Consider the following 15,989-nt stretch of genomic DNA (forward strand, 5'->3'; position numbering starts at 1 on the left):
GGATGCCTGCAGTTGCCCACTCTGCATGTTTTTTCTCTTCCTTTCCAATACCGGCCTCCCGATATCCTCTCACGTCAGGTTCTCCCGGGATCAAATCCTTCTCTCAAAAAAAGTTTCCAGGGGCGCCTGGGTGGCTCAGGTGGTTGAGCGTCAGACTCTTGACTTCGGCTCAGGTCATGATTCCAGGGTCGTGGGATCAAGCTTTGCATCGGGCTTCCTGCTGAGCCTGGAGGTTGCTTGCAATTCTCTCTGTCTCTCCCTCTGCCCCTCTCCCCCATTTGTGCTCTCTCTCAAATAAAAATTAAAAAAAAAAATGTTTCTGAAAGCAGTCATTTCCATGTGAACATCGTTCCGTCTGTCTGCCCCTGGTTTCCCCAGTTCTAGACCACTCTCCGCCACGCCAGCCCGATTATCTGTCTGAAACACACGCCTGATCCCGCCCCCACCCCCACGGTAGTCTCCACTGGCCAGATCTCCATGCTTAACACAGTCAGAAGAACGTTGTGCTCCAGACACTGTCGCAGGTGATGAAACTGTAGCATTAAGTGAGACGAAGGAGGTCCCCCCTTCAAGAAGAAGAGACAAAAAAGAAAAGGGTGAACAGAGAAGATGACCTTAGTTAGTGACAAGTCAGAGGAGGGCAATAAAACCAGGGAGAAGGCCAGAGTAATGAGGGTCAGTAGCACAGGATAGTTGAGCTCCACCCAAGCAGGGGAAGGAAACAGCTGCAGGCAGCCTGGGGATGGGAGGGTTAACAGGACGAGAAACTAGCAATTACAGAGGGACAGACAACGCGCTGGGCTCAGCAGAGCTGCAGAAAGGGGGCTGGGGTGGTGGGAAAGGGGAGGATGGCCGGAGGTGCAGGGACTAAGGAAGGCAGGACCCTGTAGACCATCTAGCAAGGTGCTCAACTGTATCCTGAGTGCAAAGGGAAGCTTTTGCAGGGTGTAAAGCCGGGGAATGACATGATCAGTTTCCCCTTTTGAAAAGATCCCTCTGGCCGCACTGTGGAGAACGGAATTTTTGTGGATGAAACTCCAATATTGACACTCAGCGCCCTTCGCTCGTTGGGCCCAACTTAAACTTTCGGCCACATTGTCCATCGCTGCCACACGTCCCGGGGTCTTGGCATGCTCCGCTGTTTATCGTTCCTAAATTCCACGTCCTTGCACACTTTTAATTCAGCCATTGGTGTTCTTTCTTCTGGCAACGCCCTCCCTGTTGGTGCAGGTGGCTTCGTACCTCTGGACGTCCACGCTGCGCGCTGGGACGTGGAAACAGAACCGGAGCGTTCTCAAGGGCTTGCCGCAGGATCGGGGAGTTAATCAAGCAACAGATATTTAGTGATTGTCCACTGTGTGCCTGGTGCTGTGCTGGGCTCGTAGTATTCAGGGAGAATGAGACAGACACAGTCCTATCTTCACGGAGCTCATGTTCTGAAGAGTGCGTGAAAGTATTCAGGAAACATGGAATGTGCTAGAAAGCCTATACCTGGAAAGATAACCAACCCAGTGCTGGCAGCACTCATCTTGGAAGCCAAGAATCACAGATTTATGGTCTCATGGAATCTGTAGCTTATAGAATCAAATCCTACCAGGAGAAAAGAAAACTTCAGGAATCAGAAATGAATATTTATCAAGTCTCTGGAGGAGGGGGTGGCTGTATAAGCTTAGAAGTGATAGAAGATACCACAAAGGAAAAGACATAAAGCAAACCGGAAAAATACCCACAGCAAATACGACAAAGGATTACTATCTTTATTATGTAAAGAGCGCATGCAAATCAATTAAATTCACTAAGACCCCAGCAGATAAGTGAGCAGAGGGCAGAAAGAGACAATTCTCAAAAGAGGGAAATACATACAACTGGGTAACAAACACAAGAAAAACATGTTCGTTCCCTCTAATAATCACAGAAACGCTTATTAAAACCATGAGATAACATTTTTCGCCTATTGAATTAACAAAGTTTAAACAGAAACCAAAAGAGGACAGCCAGTGCTTTGGAGAATGGGCTGACAGAGACTCTCCACCATTGCTGGGAGACGCATAAACCAGGGCAAGCGTTTTTGGAAAAACAATTTGGCAGTGTGCGTGAAGACTCTTAAAATATGGTTTAATTTTAGTAATTTAATTTCTCAGATTTTTTTTTTCCTAAAGAAAGTTTCCGAAAATAGAGAAAGGATCTATGCATGAAGATTCTTTTTTTCCTGGAGCATTATTTATAGTAGCCAAAGGGTGGGGGGGTGGATAAGAACGAAAGAGAAAATCAGAGAGGTACAGATAGCCATATAAGGAAACATTCTGTGGCCATTTAAAAAGATGTTTATGAAATGCTAAAGTTAAGTGAAGAAGGAGGACAGAAAAAGAAATTCTGCGTTCAGTATGATTGTGCTTATAGGGAGAATGTCATAGGCACATAGACTTAAAGATTCCCACATTGTTAGAGAGAGCAGAGCAGGCCTGGGGGTGTTGGTCTGGGTCCAGGGACGTGAACTTCGCCACCCAGCTCATACCTCCTCGACGGTTAGAGAATTGGCAGAAGAAACCCAGAGCCGTCCCCGGCGTCCCTGGGGGGACCGGATTGGGCTCCCCAACTTCTGAGTGAGCACCTGCATGATTCTGAGAAACCAGGCTAGTGGTCATTTTGCAAAGGAGAAAACTGAGATCGGGAACGGTTCGATACCTTCCCCCAGGTTGCACCCATCTGTGGGACAGCTGGTACTAGAATTCAAAGCAGTACAGCCTTCTACCTCAATATGCCTCTGGATCGGTGGATCAGTATTTGCGTGTATTTGCAGGAGTGTGTGTGTGTGTGTGCGCGCGTGTGTGTTTATCCATAGGCATGCTGTGGATCTGCCCGCCTTTGTGTATGTTCAGAGGGCTAAGCAACCAACCATTGTGGTTCGCCTCGACTGTCCCGGTTTTCTTACTCCAATCAGGCAGCGACGGCTGGTCCCCCGTGAACGCTTGTGGGTCCCACCCTGTTTGGTGAGCACAGGCTTTGTGGGCATGCTATGCATCTCTCGGTTTGTCTTGGTTTTTCTGCTGCAAACTGGCTGCCGTTTCGCTCCCGCCACTGGGCTTCCCAGCATCTCTAGCCCTAGGCCATTCGCTTCCACTTTGGTGGGCTTGGCTGAGGGAGGAGGGGGCGCGGTGCAGGCAGCCACCACGGCACCGGCCAGCCGGCTTCTTGGACGCCGACGGACGCCCCTCTCCTGTGATACCCCTGCCTCACTCAGCCCACGAGTAGATCTGTTTGCTTTCGTCGCGCCGACAGGCACTCGCCTCCTGCCTCTTGCGGCTTAATTAGCTCTAATGGGGGTGGAGACTGTCCTTGGACGGCTTCCCGCAGCTGCCCTCTGCTGGCCAGTAGCCGCATAGGCGGCCGACACCTGCGACCCAGAAGCTGTGGTTTCTGCCTCAGAGACTCTGCCGGCCGGTGGTGGCAGGTATTTCCCAGAGCGACCCTGACATGGAGAAGGCAGTTATGACAAAAGACCTTTGTGCCGGTCCTGGCCACTCAGCAGCCCCAATCTCCCCCTCCAAGAAGTAACGTGTGCAAAAGTGACTTCCCTGTGTCCACTGGGAAGATGGCCTGTTTGTTGAAAGCACGATTCTAACCTTTGTGACCCTGAGCAAGCAGCTGTGCTTCTCCGGGTCTTGACTTACTCACCCGTAAAATGGGCACACGATGGCGTCTGTCATGAGGTTCCTGAGTGCCACCCGGGGGATCTTGATAAATGGTGACTGTTGTCATTGATAAAGATACTATTGTCTTTGCAAACGGGGCTAGCACTGGTTAAGTCTTCCCTGCAGGGAAGGGAAACATTGTGTGGATCAAATGCTTTCTGAGCTGGCTCTGGACGCATTGCTAGGATTTGACAAACACCATTTTATTGTTGTTATTGTTATTGCTATTATTACAATGTGCCGAGTGTTGTCCAAGAGATGAGAAGGGTACAGAAATGAATAATTCACCGGGCCCAAGTCAGAGTAAGTGCACTACATTTGAAATCAAATAGAGAATTCTTATAGTCAATTGCAGCATGTTTTAAAAATAATAATGACCATAATAACACAATCTCACGTTTGTCTAGCATTTTTCAAGTTTCGGAGTCCTTTTCCAGGCCCCTCAGAGAGATAATGGATGTGAGCACTTTAGAAAATAGACAGCTTTCTGCAAAATTAAGGTGATTTGTATTGAGGGGCGAAGTTTGTCTATATCCTTCATTGACTAAACAAATCGTTTGTTTGCTCCTGTTAGATTGATAAAGACGATCCCAGAACTGTAGGATCGTGGACCCTCGGAGACAGGCAAGACATTTATCTGTCCCTCTCTTCATCCACTGCTGTCTGCAGAACGCTTGTCGGGCAGGAATCCATGTTGCCTGTTTGATTGCTTCTGGGGATGGAGCGCTCACTTCCACTCCGCGTGGAAGTTCATCCGTCATCGGATAAGCAGATAACGGTGAGTGTTCTGCCTCTCTTTCCCGCTTGCCGCTTAAATCTCGACAACCAGTTATGTTCATTTCTTCCCCTAAATCTTTCTCAGCGTCTTCATTATTCCTGCCTCTGCACACACATCACTTCCATGGCAATTACAGTGATGCTCTATTTGGACTGTCGGCTTAACCTACCCCCCGCCCTTCCCTCCCAATCCATTCTGCACATTGCTTTGTCACATGCAAATCTGATGTTGCATTCCCTGCCTGGAGAAATGCAGCTTCCTGAGCAAGGCCTGTGATCTCCTTTATACCCAGCCTCTGGCCTTCTCCTGATCAGGGGTTGGCAAACGACAGCCTACGGGCCAAATGTAGCCCGCAGCCTGTGTGTGCTGTGAGCAAAGGATTTTTTTTTCTTTTTTGCATTTTTTGCATTTTTAAATGTAAAATGTGAAACAGACTGTTAGCTTTTTGGCTGCTCGAGGAGTTGAGGGCTTCATCTCTTGGACTTCAAAGCCTAAAATACTTAGCATCTGACCCCTTACTGAAAAAGTTTGGGGACCCCTCCCCTGGAGGGTCAGCTCCTGGCTTGTCAGCCACCTGGGGTAACTCACCAGGCTCGAAGCGTCGTATGGTTGACACAGCTCTGTATCTGGCTATCCTGTGCCTCCCTGCCTGTCCCTCTGGGATGCTCCTGCTCACCTTTTTAATGTCGATGTGGATGCCGCTAGCCGAGTGCCAGAGACTGAGGATGGACCACGCGGTTTAAAGCACTTTACGTGGATTAACTCACTTGAGCCACACAAAGTCTATGACAGACTCACTATCATTATTCCCATTTTACAGAGGAGGAAACTGACGCGCCAGAGATCAGTTCGCTTGCCCCAAGTTACGGTGGCCAGTTGATTAAAGTCACCGCTGTGGCGTCCTCAGGCAAGACCTCTCAGGACTCCTAGAGGTAACTTGCTGTTCCCTCTGCTCAGATAATTTAGTGCCCACCTGGATGATAACACATCCCCCAGAAGGTCGCCACTCTTTGTGCCAGTGGCCACCCGCCTACCCGAATAGTGACCTGCTGGAAGCCTGGGGTCATATATTTTGCAGTTTGTATTTCCTCCCCAGTACACATTCCTGGACCCGGCTCACTATTGTTGCTGCAAACAATACTCCAGAGAACCGGATGGCGGGGTTTACTGTATCAGAGGCACGTCGACATTGGGGGGCCCCGCCGAGCTCCAGCTCTAAGGGGACGTGCCATGGACTCAAGAGGCAAGGAGTGAGTGAAGACCCTGGAATTTGAAACTCTTGCTCTAAGGCTTTATTGATGAAGCGATGGGGATGGGACAGATTCTTCTGGGGTCGGACTCCCTGAAGAAGTCTAGAGGTGTAAGCCAGGAAGGGCAAGGATATGAGCTTCTCTAAAGATGGCAAAAAGAAACACACCTCCAGATAGGGGTCTTTTAAGCTTTCTATATAATAAATAGCTCTAAAAAGTATGAAATGCTGTTTAATGGTAGGGAAAAGGCATTCTTGATGCTCTTAGGTTTAAGAGTGAGGGCTAAGTGAGAGGGAGGTCGATATGAAGGCTCTGGTAGAAATTCTTTATCTCTGGTTTATTACACTGGGTTCTCAAAAGTCTCCCTTGCTCTCAGTCTTGGGGTTTCAGGATGAGAGTGAAGTCGACATTTCAGCCCGCCCTGGAGAGCTAACAGCTGCTTAGGGCATGGGGAAGCCTCAAGCATCACCCAGTGTGACCCGATGGAGGGAAATCTTAGGCCAGAAGCTACCTGACCCAAGAAGAGAGTAATTCACTAGAAAGACACGGGGACGTCTTGTAAGCTCTGAATGACGGGTATAGCTAGGTCACAGGTGCTCCACACAGCCAGATTTGCAGCTGTCTTGTGTCTCTCATTTCTGAGCATCACTTCCGTCCTCTTCTACTGGCTTCCTCCATGAGGCACAGAACATGGAGCCTCATGGTTGTTATCACTCGTGTTCCATGAGAACCACTGTGGAAAGACTCAGTCTCTTCCTTTAGTTCTAGTGTGAACACCCAGGGGGACGTCTGACTGGCCTGGCTTGCATGCAGGAGTTACCCCTGGGACAATTTTCTGTGGCTGGGGGCCAGGGCAACCCAACACGGGCATTGCCGCCAAGGTCCCACCACAGTGTACTAAGGAAACCCCCCAACTTGGGGGGTGGTTTTGTGAGCTGGGTGGCTGCTTCTGTTGGTATCCACCTCAGAAGATGAGAAGTAGGGACCCGCAAGGCTGTTACATAGTCTCCACTGGAAATCTCATCTTTTCAAAGAAGCTGGCATTAAAGAACACTGTTTTGAGTCTTGGGTCTTCCTTCTAGGAAGCGAAGTAGGCAAGGCCTCCTACATGCTAGCTGTTTTCTATTTAATCTTCAAGGCAAACGTATGAAGAGGTAATATTTACTCCTATCTTACACACGAGGAAACAGAGGCTCGGGGAGTTTCAATAATCTACCCGAGGATGCTCGGCTGGTAAAGAGCTAGCTTGGGAGGGACATCTGGGTCTCTCGATACGCCAAGCCCCTGTCCCTCTCTTTAAACAACTTTACGCCTTCCACTAACCAGAAAGTTGTTTTCTCCTTTGGGGGATTGGTTTTCCTCGTCGATGGGAAGTGATCCTTTCTAATTTAAAAATCCAGCTTTTCTATTTAATTTTCACACGTTTGCCTGTTTTTTCCCCAGCCTCGACAGACAGACGCGTCTCCAACCCTGTGACAACTGACACCCCCCGTGGTTACGGAGGAAAGTCACTCTTTACCTGTGAGTTTCCGGGCAGTAAGGTAGCGCGTTAGTCTCTTACTCCAAGAAGATAAAACCCAGGGTCTGAAGACCAGGCTGGTGGCCAAGCTTTCGGGTTAACTTCCTGTGTGGACTTCGGCGAGATGCTCCTCTTCTGATCCTTGCTTTGCACATCTGTAAAAGAGAGCTACAACTTGTGTGCCACAGACCCAGCCGATATGTGGTGGGGCTACGGGAGGAATCGCTCTAAAGCCATTTCTCGTAGGTAGATTTTCAGTTTTCTGAGCTTCCCTTACCCACGCCACGCCAGGCGCTCAGTTTTCTCATCTGTAGAATGTTGCCAGTTGGACAAAACGCGTTGCCTCCCTCTGGCTCTCAAATTCTGAGCCTCTGGTTTCCATGCCTATGAAAACGGATGCGGGACCCTCGCCTCGCCCAGCCCCACCCCTCCGCCTACCCCCGCAGAGATTCCTGTCCTTGTGCAGCCACCTCCCCTGCCCCCCTCTGTCCCCATCAGGCCAGTGACTCGCTCACCCCCCAGGGCTCCCAGAGATGACTCCCAGCAGTAGGCTTTCTCCTCCCGGCTCTTAAGGTGGCCACACACTGGGCTAAAAAAGCTGCTTACCAGCACGGGAAAGGATGACATTTAGAGTATCACATCTTTTTTTTTTTTTTTTTAAGACTTGCTTTAAAGGGAAGCTGATATGGGAATGTGTTCAGAAGATGTCCCTCCGATTTGGTGCTTGGGGCTCCGTGAAGGTGGGGGCGCAGGAAGAGAAGTTCTTCTGTGTTCCCTCGGGTGCTTCCTAAGGGGCTGAAAGATCAGTGCTGTCGTTCTCGCTTCCCGAGCCCCTTGGAAGTTATTTGGTTCCACCGGGAGCTGGCCACATCCACGGTGGCAAGGCTCTACAGCACCGGACGTGAAGTTAAGTTTGATTGGCTGTGTGACCTTGGGGGAATCATCTCACTTCTCAGAGCTTTGGTTTCCTCCTCTGTAGGGTATTCGCATAATACCTGCGCTCACTCAGCCACTCGGTAACAACGGCCAGAGCCAGTGTCTCTGAATGCGTCCTATATACTAGGCACTGTCTAAGAAGATTGCCATGCACCCTTCTCACTTAATCCTCATAATAGTCCATGCATTGAAATGCTGTCCTTCTTGCTATTTTGCAGACGAGACAAATACAGCTCAGAGGAGTGAAATAACTTGCCGGGTCTGGAGGATGACACCCCCTAGAATTCAAACCCAGTCCTATGTGACTCCAAAGTCTGTGCCCTTAGCCTTCTGCTATGCAGCTGGGCTGGACTATGTAGATGGCGCTCCGGTTACCTACCTGTCGATAGGTACCACGCCACCCCAAAACTTAGTAACGTAGAACAACCGCCGTAGTATTATGCTTGTGGGTTCTGTGGGGAAGGAAGGTTGGGCAGGACACAGTACGGATGCTTTGTCTCTGCTTTACAATGTCTGGAGCCTCAGCTGGGAAGTTTCAAGAAGTCTCAAAGCTTGTCTGGCCCCTGGGTTGGGGTGGCTCAAAGACCAGGCTCATATCGAAACTGCTAACCAGAATGCCCACATTCAACTCTCCATGCAGACTGGGCACCCTCACAGCGGGGTGACCTCCAGGCATTTGGATTGCTTACATTTTTGGCACAGGGGCTCCAAGAACGAATGTTCTTGTAAAACATTGGAAGCCCGGTGGCCCTTCATGATCTAGTCTTAAGAATCACGTGGCAACACTTCTTCCTATGATGGGGTCAAAGCAGTCATAAGCTACTCAGATTCAGCAGGTGGGCACATAGGTCCACCTCTCAGTGGACTGAGCTGTGAAGATTTCTGCAGCCATGCTCTAAAACCACCATTATGGGATCAGCCGTGATCTCTGCTGGGGCATCCGGTTAGACTGATAAAGACTGAAGAACCTGATGGGATCAGGGCCAAAGGACGCTCATTAGCCTCAACATGAGCTTCCCAAGAGTCCAAAGTACAGTGGCCAAAGTGGCCGAGAAAGCTCCCCTTGATCTGAGTCAGCGCTGTCTTTTGAGATGCCCTAATCCAGCGTATCCTGTAATGGCACAGAGGCTTCCGGGCGGCGGCGATGGGCGAAGTTGATCAGGGAGCAGATTATGGTCATTTAATCTTGTTTCCTGATGATGGAGAGCATGGGCTTTGGGATCAGACACGTGTTCAAACACAAGCTTGACCGTTTCCCAACCCTGGGAACCTGAGCAAATAACCTGACCCTTCTGAGTGTCGGTTCACTCTCATGTGAAACAGGGTCCTACAAATCGTACCTCTCTCCCCAGGACTTTTGTGAGAAGTCAGTGAGAAAGAGCTAACATGGCACTTGCAGTCTAGTAAGCACTTCTAAGTGTTAGTGATAATTATTCATCATTCAACCCCTCATTACACATGCTTTTATTGAGCACTTGCTATGCGAAAACCACTGTTCTAAGTGTGTATTGTTTGTATTGTTGTTGCTCTGGTCATCATCAGCAGGTGTGGTCTACCTGCTTGAAGGCGCTCTTCAGATGGAAACTGAGAGTCCCGGGGAAGGATTGAGCCGCCAGGGAAGCAGACGAAGAAGGCTGGGGTTCCAGAAACCCAGAGCAAAAACCAGTTGTGTCAACTGGGTAATCTGTAGCATAGGGAAAGCCCTAAATTCCATTTGGGCCCATGGGTCCCAAGAGTCTCCTTGAAAATGCCAGCAAGAGCATTCCCCATTTCTGGGGTGAATGTGCCTAATCAGGCCAGGCTTGGGTGAGAGGTTAGCGGGTCCCTGCAGTGATCATTGTCAGAGCCTAAGGTGCAGGAGCGGGGGAGGGGGGAAGCAGGGGCCGCACTCTCCTCCCCGGAGCTGTGAGCCTCAGACGAGACAAAGGGTGAGAGGGTGCTTTGCACACGGGGAAGGTGTGACAACATAAGGGGTGATGTAGATGATGCGCCCACACACAGCCGTGCTGTCTGCAATTTTCCCCATTCCTCACTGTCATGTGTAAGGAAAAGAGCGCGCCCTGAAGTTAGACTCTGCTTCTTACTGGCTGGGATAACTTTAACAAATTCTCCTCTCGGCATCTCAGTCTTCCCATCTGCTGAACGGAAATAATGACCACAGTAACCGTCTTGACTGGTGTGAGCGTTAAACGAAATATCCGTGTGAAGATTTTGACACGAAGCAAGCCCGTGTTTTTCAAGGGGTCCAGGGTCTCCTGCATTGGAATCCCCTGTTTCAAACGCAACCCTTCCAGGGGCGCCTGGGTGGCTCAGTCGGTGGAGCGTCTGACTCCTGATTTCGGCTCAGGTCATGATCCCAAAGGTCGCAGGATTGAGCCCTGCTTTGGGCTCTGAGCTGAGCATGGAGACTGCTTGGGATTCTCTCTCTCTCTCTCTCTCTCTCTCTCTCTCTCTTCCTCTCTCTCTCTCTCCCCTTTCCTCCCACCCTCTGCCCTCTTCCCTCACTCATTCTCTTTCTCTTTCTCTAAAATAAAATATAGACCCTACCTCTACTCCCATTAGAGTTTCATCATCCCTTATTTTGCTCCATATTTCCCTATAGCTCTTATCACCTGATATACAGTATACTTTGTCATTTCTTTCTTGTGTGTTTTCTCCACTTATTTTCCTATAAATACCATAAGAGTGGAGACTTTTGCTGCTATGCCTCCAGCCCCTAGAACAGTACTTGGTAAGTAGGAATAAAAGAACCCACGAATGAATGAATGAGGATCTCTGGAAGTGAGTCCTCAAACTGCCTTTTCTTAAGTCACCCCAGAGGATTCTTATACACACTCAGGTTGGAGGACCACCACAGAAAGTACTTACTCAACACTGGTTGTCTTTCTCCCTCCTTTCTCCTTAAGCATCTTAAATTTGTTTGACTTGCTCAAAGAACCAGATTACCAAAATGAGATGACAGAATGAGTAGCTCTAGGATAGATTGGATTATCTGATTAACCCACTAGCCGCCCCCCCACCCCCACCCCCACCCCTCTGTTGCAGACCTATACAGGACTTGGAGGGAGATAGCTCTGGTTTGGTGTGTTTTCATGGCAGAAGGATAGGCATCCTTTAGGCATCGACCCCTCAAATTTGGGTGCCTATGGCTCAGGATCCTGGGAGTCCCGGAGAAAGTAGCCTACCTAATGACCCCACCTTCTGCTCAGTTTGACCCAAGTCCTTGCTTGCTTGACCCCTATTGCATCCGACTTGGGAGGTGGCTTACCTTTGGACCAAATGGGGCATGGCCTCCACTCTAGCGGGATGGACTGGGGTTCAGCACTGGCCCTGCTTCCCGGACTGATCGGGCTCTGGTTTGGGAGAGAACCCAGGATGGCTGGCTGACCAACATCCAAAGGCCACGGAAAAAATAGGTGGAGGGTCGTGTCATCTATAACAACAGCATTGCATGGGGGTCCTCACGAAGATTTAACGAAGATCAGAGAACTCCCATGGGCATACAGTAAGCCCTCGATGTTTTTTTAGCTCCTTAAACCCCAAGTCATGTAAGGGAAAACAGGACAAGTCAGATGGAGAAGGGTGGCTGTTGCTGGGAACATAACATGCGGCTCTGGAGACAAGAGCCAAGGGGAGGGACGCACACACTGGGGGAATTTTGGAGCCACTTGACTTAAGAAGCTCGAGCTAATCAATCCCTCTCGGCTCATCATGGGCCTTGCAATCAGGGCTCCCCCTGCTCACCTGCTGCTCTTCCCTTGGGGAAGCTGCCAGAGCCAATCATGGGGTATTGTTCTCCCAGCTCAGCTCCTTGGAGGAACACTCTGGGCTTGGCCAGGAGACAGCAGGGGGACTCATGGAGTCTCAGGCCTGGGGTTTAGATCTGGACAGCCTAGTGCAATACCTTCAGTTCTTTCCTGAGAATAAGGAGGTGATGTGACTTGGCCAAGGTCACAGAGAAAGCCAGGTCTAGAGAAAGGAGGAGATTCTTATATTCATTAATATTTACATTCAATCATTCAAGAGTATGTATTCATTGCATGTCATGAGTGCAGGGCCCTACGGGTCGCACAAGGCCACACCGCATTCCTAATTCGACTTCCTTTCCCATGCTTCATGCTTACTTCTCTGCAGACCAAAGACATTCCGGTGGTACCTTTATTCAGACCTGGATGAGGGCCATGAGGGCGTTCCTGCCTGCCCCTATGTTCTCCCCAGCTCACTCCTAGATTCTCAAGCCCTAGAAATTGCTTAGGACACCAGGAAATAGTGGATCCAATTGGAGTCCGTGGAATTTAGTTTATTTGAATTGACTTGAACTGAGTGAAATAGAATTACAAAACTAAATGGAAATAATTGAATTGAAATATAGCAAATTGGATTGAATGGAGATTAATTGAAATGAAATCAATTGAGGATGTATGGAATCATGGTACTAGAAAAGGTTTGGACCTCGCCTCCCTGACCTTGCTCATTGTACGGTGAGAGAGGTACCTCACTATACCATGTTTCCAGAACTAATGGAGTCTGAGGCGGGATGTCTGAAAAACGGGCCAGGAGCCAGTAGAAACCAGCAAGTGAAAAGGACTTTGGGGGGAAAAAATGATGTGGCCCAAGTTTGATAACCTCTCCGCCTTCTAATGAATAACGAAGCTAGTCTTCTGAGCCTGGCTTTCCAAGGTATTTCCTGTCTAGGTTTGGGTGGGTGCATGAAGGAAGAGAAGCTGAAAGTCTCTGAGCCTAGTAGCAGAAGGAATGGCAGGGAAGCTCTTTGGGCTTGATTCCCTATGAAACTGAATTTATTTCAAGGAATAAAGATGTGATACTTGAAGCTGACCACCTTTCTTGATTTCCCAGTCACAAGTTCCCTGTGCCCGAAAGTCCACCAGAAGTGCCCCTCCTCAGATAATATTTTTTAAAAATTCTATTAAGATACACATGTGCTAGCTGGAGGAGATAGCGTATTTAATACCCACATATTAGTGTAATAACCTTGTTGTATCAACTGTCCAAAGCCAAAACGAAGGCTTGCATGGAGGGTGGAAAGAAGTATGGTTTGCAGTAGGGAAGTTGGTTTGCATCATTGGTCAATGCTATTTTTAAAGATGGATGTAAATTGCTCTACCCAGGAATTGAAATCGGAAAGGCTCTATAATGAGGAGGTGTGATTCTTGGGATGAAAGAATTATATAATAATATCAGTCTGGTTTCCTAAAGAAAAGGCAAATGGTAGCCCACTGACCCCTTGTGCTGTTCTCTTCCCACAAATGGTCATAAATGATAATCCGCATTCAGTATAATAATTAAAGTAACTCACAAGTAATCTTTACAACAATGAAGGGAGTTAGTCAGGCCCTCTTTTTACAGGGGAGAAACTGAGCCCTGAGATCTTCAGCCATGCGCCTTGGGTCTCACGGTAAATCAGAGGCAGAAGGAGGACCAGAACCTCAATCTTGGCTCTCCAAATCCAGAGGTCTCTCAGGCATGTTATATGCTCATGACTCTAAGACTGATATCGATTTCCCTTAGTTGTTCGTTGGTTGTGTGGGATAAGGGTGGCAGAAACCATGGGGTGGGCACCTCCGAAAGCCAAGGGTGGCTACAGTCCATTTCACAGACCTGAGCCTCCGGTGGAGCAGCCTCTGGGGTGTGTAATCAGCCTAATGAGCTGTGGCACTTGTCAAGGTATGTGGTCTGGATGCGTGTTGCTGTAATATGGAGATAATTGGCCCTGCCACAGGAACAGTGAGCCGGCCGACAGGCTCTTAGCAGACCCCAGGCTGGGCAAAATGACACACACACACCGAGGGATGTCGCCAGCTACCCCAGCTCCGAGTTTCTTTAATGTTTGCGATCACAGTCATCTCTTACCACTAAGCACCAAGACCAGAAGCAAAGGCTCTGTAGGAGTAGATGGGTGGGGTGGTGATGGCACATTTCGGCACCAGCGTGGGTCCTTACTCCACTCGCAAGGGTTTCAGATGAAACTGAACAGGACTCAGGAAGACTCACAAAGGAGAGTTGCAGTGACTTAACACACATCTCCAATCTTCACCCATAGTAGAGACCATCTCAGGACTTGGCCGGACCCTGAGCTCCATGTACAATCCATGGGAGGAGCCTTGGGCAAGGAACTAAGTGGCTTCCATTACTATGGCATAATTCCAGTTTCCATTTTTACTCCAGTTCCAGTACCTCGGGTGTGTTTAAGTTCCCTTATGATCAAGTTTGCATACGTGTTTCTGCCGTAATCTTCACTCAGTTCACGAATACGGAATGGGCACTGTGCATGACAGGCACCGTTCTCAATCCTCGGAATATAGACATACAGACGGCAGACAATGTCTGCATGGTGGTCATGTTCCATGGGGAGACAAATAAACAAAAAACCAAATGTACGCTGTAACATCAGGAATTGTATGTCTTATGAAGACAAATAAATGAAGCAAAAGCATCAAAGATATTCATCTAATTGAGTGGGGCGGGGTGAGGCGGTCAGGGAATGCCTCTCTGAAGATGTAGCATTTGAGCAGTCTTGTCTGGTGGACAAATGAGTGTCTGGGAGCAAGTGTTCCAGGTACAGGTGGTCAAGGGCAAAGGCACGGACGTGGGGACAAACACGGACTGTTGAGGCATCATTAGCAGGCCAGCAAAGCTTCAGTGAAATGAGGATAGAGGAGACCTCTAGGAAATGAAGTCAGGTAGGGAGTCTGACCCAGTTCCTTACTATTAGTTTGACCAGAGCGCCTTGAAGATCACGGCAAACTGGTTGGAGTTCTCTGTCCTGCCTGTGTTCTGCCAGAATGGTCTGATGTTAATGACATCTGCTTGGAGTCCAAGATGGCTCCCTCCATGCTCCTGCCTGGTGATCCCAGAGGCGGCTGATTCCAACTATCAACTTCCTTCTCTGGGCTTCGCCATACAAGCCAAGAGCAGCATTTACTAAAGCTGAAAGACGCAGAGTGGGCTCACAAGGCCCCATGTTTTACTCCTGGATTTTTTCTCTTTCCCCCTGGGATTGAGCCAAAGTCCATCCGCCCTAACGCCAGTCTCTGCTCTTGCTTGTCTTTGCCCCAGTGGGTCTCCGTTACTGTTGCTCGCGCTGATGACCTCCAGAAGTCCTCGGGAAGCTGGCTTTGCTGGATTAAAACAGGAGTACTTTGTCACGGAGATTGCAGTTGGAAAGAAGTTTGAATAACTGATGCGTTTTCTTCGTGATTATTGGTGGGCAAAACCAGCCCCGGCCAACCTTGCAGGCTCTTTCCTGGCCACACCCTGTCAGCATCCCTCTCTCTGCAGCCCTGTTCCAAGCTTGTGAGCGTTTGCACCCACTGTTCTCCCTGCCAGCAATGTGTATCCCCCACTCCCTCTTCTGTTAAACATCTACTCACAAGAACTCACAACTCCTCTAAGTTGTCTCTTGACAGTCCTGCATTGTTCTCCGGCCTTCTGGTGGGCCGGTTCAGCATCTTGTCTTTCCCTGGCCACTTGTATGTGCTGCCCTAATAGCTAGTCCTAAACTTGTCCCCTCCTAGAAAAGGTCTACCTCAGGGCTGGGATGAGGGGTCTAACTTGATGGGGTCTAAGCTTCACAAGAGTCACAACGCCCGAGTTACAATTCAGATGCTGCCACTTACTAGCTCTGTTGACTTGTGCCTCAGTTTACTCCTCTCTGAAACCAGGATGGTAATAATGCTTCCCTCTTAAGGCTACCCAGATGTGATAATCACCTCCAGGTGACCTCCTTGGTTGTCCTTTTACCCCTCTACCCAGCGACCACAGCGAGACTTAAAACAGCATTCCCAGATAATTTT

General features: G+C 49.1%; 1 long non-coding RNA gene across 1 annotated transcript; it reads left to right on the plus strand.

The window, feature by feature from the left end:
* The first annotated feature begins 2,339 nt into the window (after positions 1-2,339).
* Positions 2,340-9,130, plus strand: LOC128311999 (uncharacterized). The gene is made up of 3 exons (XR_008290766.1): positions 2,340-2,603; positions 4,267-4,470; positions 7,164-9,130. It is a non-coding gene; the product is annotated as an uncharacterized LOC128311999 (long non-coding RNA).
* The last annotated feature ends 6,859 nt before the right edge of the window (positions 9,131-15,989 follow it).

The sequence above is a fragment of the Acinonyx jubatus genome, chromosome D4 (assembly GCF_027475565.1).
Source record: "Acinonyx jubatus isolate Ajub_Pintada_27869175 chromosome D4, VMU_Ajub_asm_v1.0, whole genome shotgun sequence".
In the NCBI taxonomy this organism is placed as follows: domain Eukaryota; kingdom Metazoa; phylum Chordata; class Mammalia; order Carnivora; family Felidae; genus Acinonyx; species Acinonyx jubatus.